Source organism: Tamandua tetradactyla, chromosome 1 (genome assembly GCF_023851605.1).
Source record: "Tamandua tetradactyla isolate mTamTet1 chromosome 1, mTamTet1.pri, whole genome shotgun sequence".
Classification (NCBI taxonomy): domain Eukaryota; kingdom Metazoa; phylum Chordata; class Mammalia; order Pilosa; family Myrmecophagidae; genus Tamandua; species Tamandua tetradactyla.
In genome coordinates, this window is record NC_135327.1 from 104,191,395 (window position 1) to 104,207,907 (window position 16,513).

General features: G+C 37.5%; 1 protein-coding gene across 14 annotated transcripts in view; it reads left to right on the forward strand.

Moving 5' to 3' along the window:
- The window catches only part of TMEM196 (transmembrane protein 196), a 290,678-nt gene that overhangs the window by 102,893 nt on the left and 171,272 nt on the right, over nucleotides 1-16,513 (forward strand). Inside the window, exon 4 of one of the 14 annotated variants that reach the window (XR_013159967.1) lies at nucleotides 10,758-11,066. The exons of the other annotated variants lie outside the window; for them this stretch is intronic. The gene's annotated coding sequence lies outside the window, so the exon portion shown is untranslated. Of the gene's footprint in view, nucleotides 1-10,757; nucleotides 11,067-16,513 lie in introns of those variants that run through there. 14 annotated transcript variants of the gene reach the window in all.

Consider the following 16,513-nt stretch of genomic DNA (forward strand, 5'->3'; position numbering starts at 1 on the left):
CATATTCATCATTTCTTAGTACATTTGCATCGATTTAGAAAAAGAAATAAAAAGACAACAGAATAAGAATTAAAACAATAATAGAAAGAAAAAAAAAACAAAAAAAACAAAAACAAAAAACCTATACCTCACATGCAGCTTCATTCAGTGTTTTAACATAATTGCATTACAATTGGGTAGTATTGTGCTGTCCATTTCTGAGTTTTTATATCCAGTCCCGTTGTACAGTCTGTATCGCTTCAGCTCCAATTATCCCTTCTCTTTTTTTTTTTTTTTTTAATTAACGGAAAAAAAGAAATTAACCCAACATTTAGAGATCATACCATTCTACATATGCAATCATTAATTCTTAACATCATCACATAGATGCATGATCATCATTTCTTAGTACATTTGCATTGGTTTAGAAGAACTAGCAACATAACCGAAAAAGATATAGAATGTTAATATAGAGAAAAAATTAAAAGTAATAATAGTAAAATCAAAACAAAACAAAACAAAACAAAAACCTATAGCTCAGATGCAGCTTCATTCAGTGTTTTAACATGATTACTTTACAATTAGGTATTATTGTGCTGTCCATTTTTGAGTTTTTGTATCTAGTCCTGTTGCACAGTCTGTATCCCTTCAGCTTCAATTACCCATTGTCTTACCCTGTTTCTAACTCCTGCTGAACTCTGTTACCAATGACATATTTCAAGTTTATTCTCGAATGTCCGTTCACATCAGTGGGACCATACAGTATTTGTCCTTTAGTTTTTGGCTGGATTCACTCAGCATAATATTCTCTAGGTCCATCCATGTTATTACATGGTTCATAAGTTTATCTTGTCTTAAAGCTGCATAGTATTCCATCGTATGTATATACCACAGTTTGTTTAGCCACTCTTCTGTTGATGGAGATTTTGGCTGTTTCCATCTCTTTGCAATTGTAAATAATGCTGCTATAAACATTGGTGTGCAAATGTCCGTTTGTGTCTTTGCCCTTAAGTCCTTTGAGTAGATACCTAGCAATGGTATTGCTGGGTCGTATGGCAATTCTATATTCAGCTTTTTGAGGAAGCGCCAAACTGCCTTCCACAGTGGTTGCACCCTTTGACATTCCCACCAACAGTGGATAAGTGTGCCTCTTTCTCCGCATCCTCTCCAGCACTTGTCATTATCTGTTTTGTTGATAATGGCCATTCTGGTGGGTGTGAGATGATATCTCATTGTGGTTTTGATTTGCATTTCTCTAATGGCCAGGGACATTGAGCATCTCTTCATGTGCCTCTTGGCCATCCGTATTTCCTCTTCTGAGAGGTGCCTGTTCAAGTCTTTTTCCCATTTTGTAATTGGGTTGGCTGTCTTTTTGTTGTTGAGATGAACAATCTCTTTATAAATTCTGGATACTAGACCTTTATCTGATATATCATTTCCAAATATTGTCTCCCATTGTGAAGGCTGTCTTTCTACTTTCTTGATGAAGTTCTTTGATGCACAAAAGTGTTTAATTTTGAGGAGTTCCCATTTATTTATTTCCTTCTTCAGTGCTCTTGCTTTAGGTTTCAGGTCCATAAAACAGCCTCCAGTTGTAAGATCCATAAGATATCTCCCAACATTTTCCTCTAACTGTTTTATGGTCTTAGACCTAATGTTTAGATCTTTGATCCATTTTGAGTTAACTTTTGTATAGGGTGTGAGAGATGGGTCTTCTTTCATTCTTTTGCATATGGATATCCAGTTCTCTAGGCACCATTTATTGAAGAGACTGCTCTGTCCCAGGTGAGTTGGCTTGACTGCCTTATCAAAGATCAAATGTCCATAGATGAGAGGGTCTATATCTGAGCACTCTATTCGATTCCATTGGTCGATATATCTATCTTTATGCCAATACCATGCTGTTTTGACCACCGTGGCTTCATAATATGCCTTAAAGTCAGGCAGCATGAGACCTCCAGCTTCGTTTTTTTTCCTCAAGATGTTTTTAGCAATTCGGGGCACCCTGCCCTTCCAGATAAATTTGCTTATTGGTTTTTCTATTTCTGAAAAATAAGTTGTTGGGATTTTGATTGGTATTGCATTGAATCTGTAAATCAATTTAGGTAGGATTGACATCTTAACTATATTTAGTCTTCCAATCCATGAACACGGTATGCCTTTCCATCTATTTAGGTCTTCTGTGATTTCTTTTAACAGTTTTTTGTAGTTTTCTTTATATAGGTTTTTTGTCTCTTTAGTTAAATTTATTCCTAGGTATTTTATTCTTTTAGTTGCAATTGTAAATGGGATTCGTTTCCTGATTTCCCCCTCAGCTTGTTCATTACTAGTGTATAGAAATGCTACAGATTTTTGAATGTTGATCTTGTAACCTGCTACTTTGCTGTACTCATTTATTAGCTCTAGTAGTTTTGTTGTGGATTTTTCCGGGTTTTCGACGTATAGTATCATATCGTCTGCAAACAGTGATAGTTTTACTTCTTCCTTTCCAATTTTGATGCCTTGTATTTCTTTTTCTTGTCTAATTGCTCTGGCTAGAACCTCCAACACAATGTTGAATAATAGTGGTGATAGTGGACATCCTTGTCTTGTTCCTGATCTTAGGGGGAAAGTTTTCAATTTTTCCCCATTGAGGATGATATTAGCTGTGGGTTTTTCATATATTCCTCTATCATTTTAAGGAAGTTCCCTTGTATTCCTATCTTTTGAAGTGTTTTCAACAGGAAAGGATGTTGAATCTTGTCGAATGCCTTCTCTGCATCAATTGAGATGATCATGTGATTTTTCTGCTTTGATTTGTTGATATGGTGTATTACATTAATTGATTTTCTTATGTTGAACCATCCTTGCATACCTGGGATGAATCCTACTTGGTCATGATGTATAATTCTTTTAATGTGTTGTTGGATACGATTTGCTAGAATTTTGTTGAGGATTTTTGCATCTGTATTCATTAGAGAGATTGGTCTGTAGTTTTCTTTTTTTGTAATATCTTTGCCTGGTTTTTGGTATGAGGGTGATGTTGGCTTCATAGAATGAATTAGGTAGTTTTCCCTCCACTTCGATTTTTTTGAAGAATTTGAAGAGAATTGGTACTAATTCTTTCTGGAACGTTTGGTAGAATTCACATGTGAAGCCGTCTGGTCCTGGACTTTTCTTTTTAGGAAGCTTTTGAATGACTGCTTCAATTTCTTTACTTGTGATTGGTTTGTTGAGGTCATCTATGTCTTCTTGAGTCAAAGTTGGTTGTTCATGTCTTTCCAGGAACCCGTCCATTTCCTCTAAATTGTTGTATTTATTAGCGTAAAGTTGTTCATAGTATCCTGTTATTACCTCCTTTATTTCTGTGAAGTCAGTAGTTATGTCTCCTCTTCCATTTCTGATCTTATTTATTTGCATCCTCTCTCTTCTTCTTTTTGTCAATCTTGATAAGGGCCCATCAATCTTATTGATTTTCTCATAGAACCAACTTCTGGCCTTATTGATTTTCTCTACTGTTTTCATATTTTCAATTTCATTTATTTCTGCTCTGATCTTTGTTATTTCTTTCCTTTTGCTTGCTTTGGGATTAGTTTGCTGTTCTTTCTCCAGTTCTTCCAAGTGAACAGTTAATTCCTGCATTTTTGCCTTTTCTTCTTTTCTGATATAGGCATTTAGGGCAATAAATTTCCCTCTTAGCACTGCCTTTGCTGCATCCCATAAGTTTTGATATGTTGTGTTTTCATTTTCATTTGCCTCGAGGTATTTACTAATTTCTCTTGCAATTTCTTCCTTGACCCACCCGTTGTTTAAGAGTGTGTTGTTGAGCCTCCAGGTATTTGTGAATTTTCTGGCATTCTGCCTATTATTGATTTCCAACTTCATTCCTTTATGATCCGAGAAAGTGTTGTGTATGATTTCAATCTTTTTAAATTTGTTAAGACTTGCTTTGTGACCCAGCATATGGTCTATCTTTGAGAATGATCCATGAGCACTTGAGAAAAAGGTGTATCCTGCTGTTGTGGGATGTAATGTCCTATAAATGTCTGTTAAGTCTAGCTCATTTATAGTAATATTCAGATTCTCTATTTCTTTATTGATCCTCTGTCTAGATGTTCTGTCCATTGATGAGAGTGGGGAATTGAAGTCTCCAACTATTATGGTATTTGTGTCTATTTCCCTTTTCAGTGTTTGCAGTGTATTCCTCACGTATTTTGGGGCATTCTGGTTCGGTGCGTAAATATTTATGATTGTTATGTCTTCTTGTTGAATTGTTCCTTTTATTAGTATATAGTGTCCTTCTTTGTCTCTTTTAACTGTTTTACATTTGAAGTCTAACTTGTTGGATATTAGTATAGCCACTCCTGCTCTTTTCTGGTTGTTATTTGCATGAAATATCTTTTCCCAACCTTTCACTTTCAACCTATGTTTATCTTTGGGTCTAAGATGTGTTTCCTGTAGACAGCATATCGAAGGATCCTGTTTTTTAATCCATTCTGCCAATCTATGTCTTTTGATTCGGGAATTCAGTCCATTAACATTTAGTGTTATTACTGTTTGGATAATATTTTCCTCTGCCACTTTGCCTTTTGTATTATATATATATCATATCTGATTTTCCTTCTTTCTACACTCTTCTCCATACCTCTCTCTTCTGTCTTTTTGGTTCTGACTCTAGTGCTCCCTTTAGTATTTCTTGCAGAGCTGGTCTCTTGGTCACAAATTCTCTCAGTGACTTTTTGTCTGAGAATGTTTTAATTTCTCCCTCATTTTTGAAGGATAATTTTGCTTGATATAGGAGTCTTGGTTGGCAGTTTTTCTCTTTTAGTAATTTAAATATATCATCCCACTGTCTTCTAGCCTCCATGGTTTCTGCTGAGAAATCTACACATAGTCTTATTGGGTTTCCCTTGTATGTGATGGATTGTTTTTCTCTTGCTGCTTTCAAGATCCTCTCTTTCTCTTTGACCTCTGACATTCTAACTAGTAAGTGTCTTGGAGAACGCCTATTTGGGTCTAATCTCTTTGGGGTGCGCTGCACTTCTTGGATCTGTAATTTTAGGTCTTTCATAAGAGTTGGGAAATTTTCAGTGAAAATTTCTTCCATTAGTTTTTCTCCTCCTTTTCCCTTCTCTTCTCCTTCTGGGCCACCCACAACACGTATATTTGTGCGGTTCATATTGTCCTTGAGTTCCCTGATACCCTGTTCAAATTTTTCCATTCTTTTCCCAATAGTCTCTGTTTCTTTTTGGAATTCAGATGTTCCATCCTCCAAATCACTAATTCTATCTTCTGTCTCTTTGAATCTATCATTGTAGGTATCCATTGTTTTTTCTATCTTTTCTACTTTGTCCTTCACTTCCATAAGTTCTGTGATTTGCTTTTTCAGTTTTTCTATTTCTTCTTTATGTTCAGCCCATGTCTTCTTCATGTCCTCCCTCAATTTATCGATTTCATTTTTGAAGAGGTTTTCCATTTCTGTTCGTATATTTAGCATTAGTTGTCTCAGCTCCTGTATCTCATTTGAACTATTGGTTTGTTCCTTTGACTGGGCCATATTTTCAATTATTTGAGCGTGATCCGTTATCTTCTGTTGGCGTCTGCGCATTTAGACAGATTTCCCTGGGTATTGGATCCAAAAGTTTGGAAAATTTTTCTGTGAAATCCATGGGTTCTGTTTTTCTTATCCTGCCCAGTAGGTGGCGCTCGTGGCACACGTTTGTCTGCGGGTCCCACCAGTAAAAGGTGCTGTGGGACCTTAAACTTTGGAAAACTCTCGCCGTCCTGGGGGTTCACTAGCCGAAGCGGCTTGAGCCGGCCCTCGGTCCGAACGCAGGGAGGGTTGCTGGTCGCCGCAGCCAGGGAAAGAGCCCGTCCGAATTTCCTAGTCGGCCCTGGGCAACAAGCGTGGCGGGAGGGCACCAGCGGCAGCGGCCCGCCCGAGAGAGTGCACGTTCCCCGGGAGTCACGGGTTTGGAAGGGGCCTCCCCCACACGTCACCGTTCTCCGCGGCCTGGGGGTTTCCGATCCAATTCTCTCAGTTGGTCCGGGGGCTGCGCGTGGTGTGGGCGCCAGCCGCCTTGGTTTCAGGGGACCGCCTCTCCAATTCTCCCAGCCGGCCCGGGAAGGGGGAAGGGAGTAACTCCGGCCGCTTGCCACCCCGCCCGGTAAGGCCCGCGCGCCTCGGCGATCTCACACGAGCTGCTTCTCTCAGCCAGCCAGCCGTTCCAGGATGGGGTACACTGTCTTTTTTATCTCTGTTGTGGCTTTGGGCGCTTTCTGTATCGTTTCTACTCCCCTAGTAGGTGTCCTGGAGAAGAAACTAAGATCCGCGCGTCTTACTAAGCCGCCATCTTCCAGGAAGTCCCCGAAAAGCCAAGTTTTAATCCTAACTACAATTTTGTAAAGGCAGCCATTTCTTCTAATCCCTATTCAATACTGCTTGTTGGAAACTTTAATTAGCTTATCTCCATGGAGATGTGACTCAATCAGTATGGCTATTAAACCAGAATAGGTGGAGACCCATTCCAGATGGGTCTTGATTGGTTTTACCAGAATCCTTTGAAAGAAGAAGATTTTTGGCAAAAAGCTGGAGAATGACAAGAGAGAAAGCCATGAGATTCTAAGAAAGCAGAATGCCGCAGAACCATGAAGCAGAGAGTCCACCAGCCAGTGACTTTTGGAGATGAAGAGGGAAAACGCCTCCCAGGGAGGTAGAGAGAAAGCTAGCAGATGATGCTGTGTTAGCCATGTGCCCTTCCAGCTGAGAGGGAAACCCTGACATTGTTCACCATGTGCCCTTCCACTTGAGAGAGAAACCCTGAACTTCATTGGCCTTCTTGAATCAAGGTATCTTTCGCTGGATGCCTTAGATTGGATATTTCTATAGACTTGCTTTAATTGGGACTTTCCATGGCCTAAAAACTGTTAACTTGCAACTTATTAAATTCCCATTTTTAAAAGCCATTCCATTTCTGGTAAATTGCATTCTGGCAGCTAGGAAACTAGAACAGGGGTGTTCAAACTAGAACAGGGGTGTTTACCATTTCTCTCTCAACTAGGAAGGCATGTGACTAACATGGTGACAGTTTGCTAGCTTTCTCTCCCGGCTTCCTGCTTTCTCTCCCAGCTTCCTGCTTCATGAAGTTCCCTCAAGGGTGTTCTCCTTCTTCATCTCCAAAGTTCACCGGCTGTTGGGCTCAGTGGTTCTCTGGGCCTCATGGCTTTGCTGTGGCTTTCTCATGGCTGTCGTCATTATCTGCTCTCAGAATCCCAAGCCTTTTCCAAAAATGCTTCCTCTTTTAAAGGATTCCAGTAAAGCAATCAAGACCCACCTAATCAGTTTAATACCCACACTTGATTGAGTCATATCTCCATGGAGATTATCTAATTAAAGTTTCCAATATACAGTACTAAATAGGGATTAGAAGAAATGGCTGTCTTTATAAAATGGGATTAGTTTAAAGCATAGCTTTTCTAGGGTACATAAATCCTTTCAAACTTGCACATGGGAGGAACAAAGTTTAAAATAAATTGAGTAGATGGAAATGCCAGTGGTTAATGAGAGGGAAGGAATAGAGGTATGGTATGTATGAATTTTTTCTTTTTTCTTTTCTTTTCTTTTCTGGAGTGATGCAAATGTTCTAAAAAATGATCATGGTGATGAATACACATCTATGTGATGATGTTGTGAGTCACTTATTGTGTGCCATGTATGGAATGTTTGTATGTTAAAAAAATCATTTGTCTTCTCTGGGATTCAAATTCCTTATCAGTAAAATAAAAAAAAAAGTCCATTGGCTTAAATGATCTTTTTCAGTACCTCTAGGGATTTAGAAGCAGATTTCTGGAAGACTTAGCCAAAATCATACAGCCTGTGGTTGATTATGGCAGGATTTAAAACCACATAGGTGATTCTGCCATCAATATGTCCTTGAAACCATTCTGATACAAAATATTCAGACATATTTCTTAATATAAAGTATTAAGGCCACAGCTATGTTTTGACAAAGTCCCTTTTTAGATGTTCCATGCTATTTGAAAAGTCAAACCTGTGATCATCCACTGCTCTCCTCTTCTGGGAAAGGATTAGTCTGGGCTTTAAGAGAAAATGAGACCCACTGTTTTGCTGCTCTGAGACTAATCCTAGCTCAACTTGCTAGGGTAAATCTCTTCCATTTTAAAGAAAGTTATCTGAAGAAGGACGTATCAACCATACGTTGTAGTCTTACCTTTTATGGCTTCTGCATGCTTTCTAGGATGTATTCAAACCCAGAGATTCAAAGTACATCCCCTTACTGAAAAACATAGCAAGAGATTTATTATTTTTATTTTCTTGAGAGTAAAATGCTTACTGGAACAATATCAGAAGATGATTATTACAGCAGAGGATAAAAAAATACAGGTAAACTTTGTCTCAAAACAGGAAACAGTGTTTACAGTAAAATGTAGTAGAAGACTTTGTTGGGGATATGCTCTCTATTTAGAACTCATCTTTTAACCAGAGACTTGTCAACTTTCCATCAAGCCATTTTTTTTCTTGAAAGAGACACAGAAAAAGAGAGGGTTGGTGAAAATGAGCTGACTTAATCATTAACTTCAGGCATGCCACTTTGTAAGTCTCTGCAACCCGAAATTACAGAACAAAGCAGGGGTCACACAATGTGTCAGCACCAATTTCCACTTTTTATCCCTGAGTTACTTTCCCAGAACCCATTTGTCTTACATAAGCATTCTATGATTTGCCATCAGCCTCATGTAAGTTTGGAATAAAAGCCAAATCTAACTAGTGGGAGTCAGAAAATAAATACTCTGGTACCCTATTTTTCCTCATGTCATTATAGCAAGGGCTCCATTTCCCAGGCAATGGGCAGGGAATTGTACCTCCTGCAACCCTCAGCTAATGGTTTCCTAGTACCCACAGTGCAGCAGAGAACACTCTGTGTTTCAGTAGCTCTGCTGCTTATCCTCCAAGAAAGAAAAGGACCCAGTTTATCATATGCATGTTATGCAACAGAAGTGTCTTTGGTTTATTAGTTGTTAGAACAGTTATTAGAAAAACATTCAACATTTGGAAACTCAGTTGTTATAAGATTAGATGCTAAATTCATATTGGTTGTGGTGGCCTCTTAAGGCAATAGAAAAGAAGGCTTCACTTTTTTTTCTTGGGAGAAAATTTTGCAATTAAATTTTATTTATTTTAACATACAAGAAGTATGAAAAATCATACGTACTATGTATGTCTTAATAAGGCAAGGTTTTTTATTTCTTCAAAAATAAGCTTCTGGGGATAGAGTTACCTTATATTTACATTCTTTTGAAGTATTGGTATCCTCTCACTGAATTTAGTTTGGACAGTAGCATTCTGTTTGGAGAAGACATCATAAGCCTGAATGAATCCACTGCTGGTTTGTTCTTACAGCATTCGCCTAACAGGACCTGTGCCTGCCCCCCATAGTCCCTCAAAAATTGTGTGGGTAGGAGGGAGAGATTTTAGTACAGATTAATCATTTCTGAAGGTTTGACCTCACAATCGCATATATTGGATGCCCCTGCAAACTAGACTTTAAGTCATGTTTAAAAGCAGTAAGATCAGTGCTTTGGTTGTGGAGAGCACAGAGAAAATACCTATAGGCCAAGCCAACTTTCAGCCTATATACACCACAACACCAAACCAGTGGTCAAAATGGGAAGATGTCCACGCTTCATAGTAACCTCTCCTTGGAGACCCCATCACTCAGCCTCAGATGCTCTGGCTCCCCTCCCAGGACTCTGTGGAAAACTACATGACCCAGAAACACAGAAAAGGGCAATGCCTGGCACACAGGGGCCCTCCCGGACTCTGCCGCCGCATTGTCATAATTTCTGCTCTGATTGGTGGAAAAGCAAACGATATGATACTTGTTTTGAATGAAGCTTTTAGGTATAGGAGAGATTAAATAAACCAAGAGTCTGTTACTATTATTGTGTTGTTGAGTTCTTTGGATAAAATACCCAGTTAGAACATCAAGCAGGACCTTTAACAATCCTGCATTGTAAACGACTTAGATAGAATGAGGAGATGAACTCTTTAAAAAGGTGCTGGATGGCTCAGAAATGGCCCTCCTGATGACTACTGCTACAAAGTTGGTGGTTCATATGTCGTTGTTTCGTGAATGTAAGTGTGGAATATTTGATATAAAAGTGTACAGTTCCTTATGCAAAATCTTAAAATGAGCTGTTTTGGGGGAATTGAGAAATTTTCAGGCTTCAGAAAGTACATATACATTATATTATATCAACTGCATCAGGAACTGGGGAAATACTCTAAAATAAACATGAATATTTACACTAAATGTTATCAGTAAACTAATAAACAGAATCACATGACTTTAAGGTTTTGCCATTAAATGAGTTGTGAAAGTCTTAGTTCTTATATCCTTACGGGATTTGGAAAGACACATAGGAAATTATGGGTTCAAGTGTTATTTTATATAATGTTTTTAAATATGCATGTGTAAATGTATTAATTAACTAAATATTACAAGGAGACATTTGAGTATTTTACTTGAATTTCTAACAATCTATATATTTGTGTTGGATGTTGTGCTGGTTTGAAGCTGTTGTACATTGAAGAAAAGCCATGTTCTTTATCCTAACCCATTCTTGTGGGGGTAGACCTATTATTTGGGTGGGACATGCTGATTAAGTGGTTTCCATGGAGGTGTGTCTCTGCCCATTCAAGTTGGGTCTTAATCCACTTGGTGGAGTCCTTTAACAGGGAATCATTTTTAGAAAAAACTCTCTACCAATACCAACAGAGATGTTTGGAGATGCAGAAAGAAGATGCTTCCAAGGAATCTATTTGAAACCAGAACCCAAAGGACCACCAGATGCCACTCCTGTGCCTTCCCAGCTGACAGAGGTGTTCTGGGCAGCATCAGCCTTTCTTGAGTCAAGGTATATTCCTCCAGATGCCTTAGTTTGGACATTTTTATGGCCTTAGAACTGTAAACTTGTAACTTAATAATTCCCTTTATAAAAGCCAACCCATTTCTGGTATATTGCATTTTTGGCAGTATTAACAAACTAAAACAGAGGTTAACATTTTGGTAGGGATTTTTCATTAGGAAATTATGGTAAGTTGCTTTATATTCTTGCATACATTTGGCACATATATTATTGAAATAACTTTTTATCCAGAAGCTGCAATGGGCCAAACATAATATTAGGAACAGGGAAATAGAAATCATTAAGGTGCTGGGGCAGGAAGTAAATGGAATACTACATGATACAGCTCTGAGAGTGGACTGTGCACGTATTCCCAGCATCTATGATGTCAGTCACACAGTAGGTGTGCGAATGTGTAATGATTTCAACTGAAGACAGGAAATATATGCATTGTGCTGGGAAGACCTCAGAAATAGGAGTTCTTTATTGTACTTTGGAGGAAATAATATTTAGTCTTAATTAAAATAGGTTTTAAAAAATTGAGTAGAAGCCATCTTCAGAAGAAGGAGGGTTGGAATTCTAAGAAGTGAGAAAGCACGTACAAGGACAGGATCTGCATGATGAGCTGTGCCTCACAGAATGACGTGTAGTAAGTGGCCTGGGAAGACAGGACTGGTGGGATATGAGAATGAGAAGGTAGTTGGGGAGATTGAGAAGTCTTGAACCATTTTTGTTTTAAGTTTATCCTTTAGCGTCTCCATAGATGGGTCAGGAGATTAATGACTTTTAACTTTCAAAACACCTTTTTGCCATCATGTATAATTTGAAAAGAAAGACTTAGTGGATAAATCCAGTACGATTTTATTTTATTTTATTTTATTTTAATTTTATTTTTTCAATTGAAATACTCATGTGCTATACAAGGATAATTTTTCCAGAAAATTATCCAAGTACTTTTGGCACGAAATTACAGGTTATTTTTGTCTTTGTCATGTGTATATATAGTACAGGTTTGGCAAGCATTTCCCTAATTGCTTTTGTCACATATGTTAACTCAATTCCTAATTGCCTAACGGGTTTCAGTAATGGAAAAACACATTTTAAAGGCAAAACATTATGGATAGGCAGATTGTTTATAGTCCCTAGTTTGTTCTTGGCAAAAGAAGAGTAAAATCATGCACACACACACACGCACACATACCCAAACAGTTAATTGCAGTGCCTTTTGATACTGCAACTGTTTTACAAAGAGAAGACAGCAAAATTAGAATTTTGCCCTCTTTTAGAATTTTAAATAAATTGTTACTTAAACTCACATATCCCATAAATTACCCCCAAATAATTTAGAACTGCCTTCATGGATTCTTTTTTTTTTTTTTTAATCTTTCCCATAGCTTTTTTTTTTTTATTAATTAATGGAAAAAAAGAAATTAACCCAATATTTAGAAATCATACCATTCTACATATGCAATCAGTAATTCTTAACATCATCACATAGATGTATGATCATCATTTCTTAGTACATTTGCATCGGTTTAGAAGAACTAGCAACACAACAGAAAAAGATATAGAATGTTAATATAGAGAAAAGAAATAAAAGTAATAATAATAGTAAAAAAAAAAAAAAAACCTATAGCTCAGATGCAGCTTCATTCAGTGTTTTAACATGATTACTTTACAATTAGGTATTATTGTGCTGTCCATTTTTGAGTTTTTATATCTAGTCCTGTTGCACAGTCTGTATCCCTTCAGCTCCAATTACCCATTATCTTACCCTGTTTCTACCTCCTGCTGGACTCTGTTACCAATGACATATTCCAAGTTTATTCTCGAATGTCGGTTCACATCAGTGGGACCATACAGTATTTGTCCTTTAGTTTTTGGCTAGACTCACTCAGCATAATGTTCTCTAGGTCCATCCATGTTATTACATGCTTCATAAGTTTATCCTGTCTTAAAGCTGCATGATATTCCATCGTATGTATATACCACAGTTTGTTTAGCCATTCTTCTGTTGATGGACATTTTGGCTGTTTCCATCTCTTTGCAATTGTAAATAACGCTGCTATAAACATTGGTGTGCAAATGTCCATTTGTGTCTTTGCCCTTAACTCCTTTCAGTAGATACCCAGCAATGGTATTGCTGGGTCGTATGGCAATTCTATATTCAGCTTTTTGAGGAACTGCCAAACTGCCTTCCACAGTGGTTGCACCATTTGACATTCCCACCAACAGTGGATAAGTGTGCCTCTTTCTCCGCATCCTCTCCAGCACTTGTCATTATCTGTTTTGTTGATAATGGCCATTCTGGTGGGTGTGAGATGGTATCTCATTGTGGTTTTGATTTGCATTTCTCTAATGGCCAGGGACATTGAGCATCTCTTCATGTGCCTTTTGGCCATTTGTATTTCCTCTTCTGAGAGGTGTCTGTTCAAGTCTTTTTCCCATTTTGTAATTGGGTTGGCTGTCTTTTTGTTGTTGAGTTGGACAATCTCTTTATAAATTCTGGATACTAGACCTTTATCTGATATGTCATTTCCAAATATTGTCTCCCATTGTGTAGGCTGTCTTTCTACTTTCTTGATGAAGTTCTTTGATGCACTAAAGTGTTTAATTTTCAGGAGCTCCCATTTATTTATTTCCTTCTTCAGTGCTCTTGCTTTAGGTTTAAGGTCCATAAAACCGCCTCCAATTGTAAGTTTCATAAGATATCTCCCTACATTTTCCTCTAACTGTTCTATGGTCTTGGACCTAATGTTTAGATCTTTGATCCATTTTGAGTTAACTTTTGTATAGGGTGTGAGATATGGGTCTTCTTTCATTCTTTTGCATATGGATATCCAGTTCTCAGGCACCATTTATTGAAGAGACTGTTCTGTCCCAGGTGAGTTGGCTTGACTGCCTTATCAAAGATCAAATGTCCATAGATGAGAGGGTCCATATCTGAGCACTCTATTCGATTCCATTGGTCGATATATCTATCTTTATGCCAATACCATGCTGTTTTGACCACCGTGGCTTCATAATATGCCTTAAAGTCAGGCAGCATGAGACCTCCAGCTTCGTTTTTTTTCCTCAAGATGTTTTTAGCAATTTGGGGCACCCTGCCCTTCCAGATAAATTTGCTTATTGGTTTTTCTATTTCTGAAAAATAAGTTGTTGGGATTTTTTTTTTTTTTTTTTTTTTAAAGACAGAGAGAAGGAAGGAAGGAAGGAAGAAAGGGAAACATTTTTAAACATTTTCTTGTTTTATTGTATTCTGTTTCTCCGTTTTTGTTACATGGGCTGGGGCCGGGAATCGAACCGAGGTCCTCCGGCATAGCAGGCAAGCACTTTGCCCGCTGAGCCACCGCGGCCCACCCAGTTGTTGGGATTTTGATTGGTATTGCATTGAATCTGTAAATCAATTTAGGTAGGATTGATATCTTAACTGTATTTAGTCTTCCAATCCATGAACACGGTATGCCCTTCCATCTATTTAGGTCTTCTGTGATTTCTTTTAGCAGTTTTTTGTAGTTTTCTTTATATAGGTTTTTTGTCTCTTTAGTTAAATTTATTCCTAGGTATTTTATTTTTAGTTGCAATTGTAAATGGGATTCGTTTCTTGATTTCCCCCTCAGCGTGTTCATTACTAGTGTATAGAAATGCTACAGATTTTTGAATGTTGATCTTGTAACCTGCTACTTTGCTGTACTCATTTATTAGCTCTAGTACCTTTGTTGTGGATTTTTCCGGGTTTTCAACGTATAGTATCATATCGTCTGCAAACAGTGATAGTTTTACTTCTTCCTTTCCAATTTTGATGCCTTGTATTTCTTTTTCTTGTCTAATTGCTCTGGCTAGAACCTCCAACACAATGTTGAATAATAGTGGTGATAGTGGACATCCTTGTCTTGTTCCTGATCTTAGGGGGAAAGTTTTCAATTTTTCCCCATTGAGGATGATATTAACTGTGGGTTTTTCATATATTCCCTCTATCATTTTAAGGAAGTTCCCTTGTATTCCTATCCTTTGAAGTGTTTTCAACAGGAAAGGATGTTGAATCTTGTCAAATGCCTTCTCTGCATCAATTGAGATGATCATGTGATTTTTCTGCTTTGATTTGTTGATATGGTGTATTACATTAATTGATTTTCTTATGTTGAACCATCCTTGCATACCTGGGATGAATCCTACTTGGTCATGATGTATAATTCTTTTAATGTGTTGTTGGATACGATTTGCTAGAATTTTGTTGAGGATTTTTGCATCTATATTCATTAGAGAAATTGGTCTGTAGTTTTCTTTTTTTGTAATATCTTTGCCTGGTTTTGGTATGAGGGTGATGCTGGCTTCATAGAATGAATTAGGTCGTTATCCCTCCACTTCGATTTTTTTGAAGAGTTTGAGGAGAGTTGGTACTAATTCTTTCTGGAATGTTTGATAGAATTCACATGTGAAGCCATCTGGTCCTGGACTTTTCTTTTTAGGAAGCTTTTGAATGATTAATTCAATCTCTTTACTTGTGATTGGTTTGTTGAGGTCATCTATGTCTTCTTGAGTCAAAGTTGGTTGTTCATGTCTTTCCAGGAACCCGTCCATTTCATCTAAATTGTTATATTTATTAGCGTAAAGTTGTTCATAGTATCCTGTTATTACCTCCTTTATTTCTTTGAGGCCAGTGGTTATGTCTCCTCTTCCATTTCTGATCTTATTTATTTGCGTCCACTCTCTTCTTCTTTTTGTCAATCTTGCTAAGGGCCCATCAATCTTATTGATTTTCTCATAGAACCAACTTCTGGTCTTATTGACTTTCTCTGTTGTTTTCATGTTTTTTATTTCATTTATTTCTCCTCTAATCTTTGTTATTTCTTTCCTTTTGCTTGCTTTGGGGTTAGTTTGCTGTTCTTTTTCCAGTTCTTCCAAGTGGACAGTTAATGCCTGCATTTTTGCCTTTTCTTCTTTTCTGATATAGGCATTTAGGGCAATAAATTTCCCTCTTAGCACTGCCTTTGCTGCGTCCCATAAGTTTTGATATGTTGTGTTTTCATTTTCATTCGCCTCGAGGTATTTGCTAATTTCTCTAGCAATTTCTTCTTTGACCCACTCGTTGTTTAGGAGTGTGTTGTTGAGCCTCCACGTATTTGTGAATTTTCTGGCACTCCGCCTATTATTGATTTCCAACTTCATTCCTTTATGTTCCGAGAGGGTGTTGTGTATGATTTCAATCTTTTTAAATTTGTTAAGACTTGCTTTGTGGCCCAGCATATGGTCTATCTTTGAGAATGATCCATGAGCACTTGAGAAAAGGTGTATCCTGCTGTTGTGGGATGTAATGTCCTATAAATGTCTGTTAAATCTAGCTCATTTATAGTAATATTCAGATTCTCTATTTTTTTTATTGATCCTCTGTCTAGATGTTCTGTCCATTGATGAGAGTGGTGAATTGAAGTCTCCAACTATTATGGTATATGTGTCTATTTCCCTTTTCAGTGTTTGCAGTGTATTCCTCACGTATTTTGGGGCATTCTGGTTTGGTGCGTAAATATTTATGATTGTTATGTTTTCTTGTTGAATTGTTCCTTTTATTAGTATATAGTGTCCTTCTTTGTCTCTTTTAACTGTTTTACATTTGAAGTCTAATTTG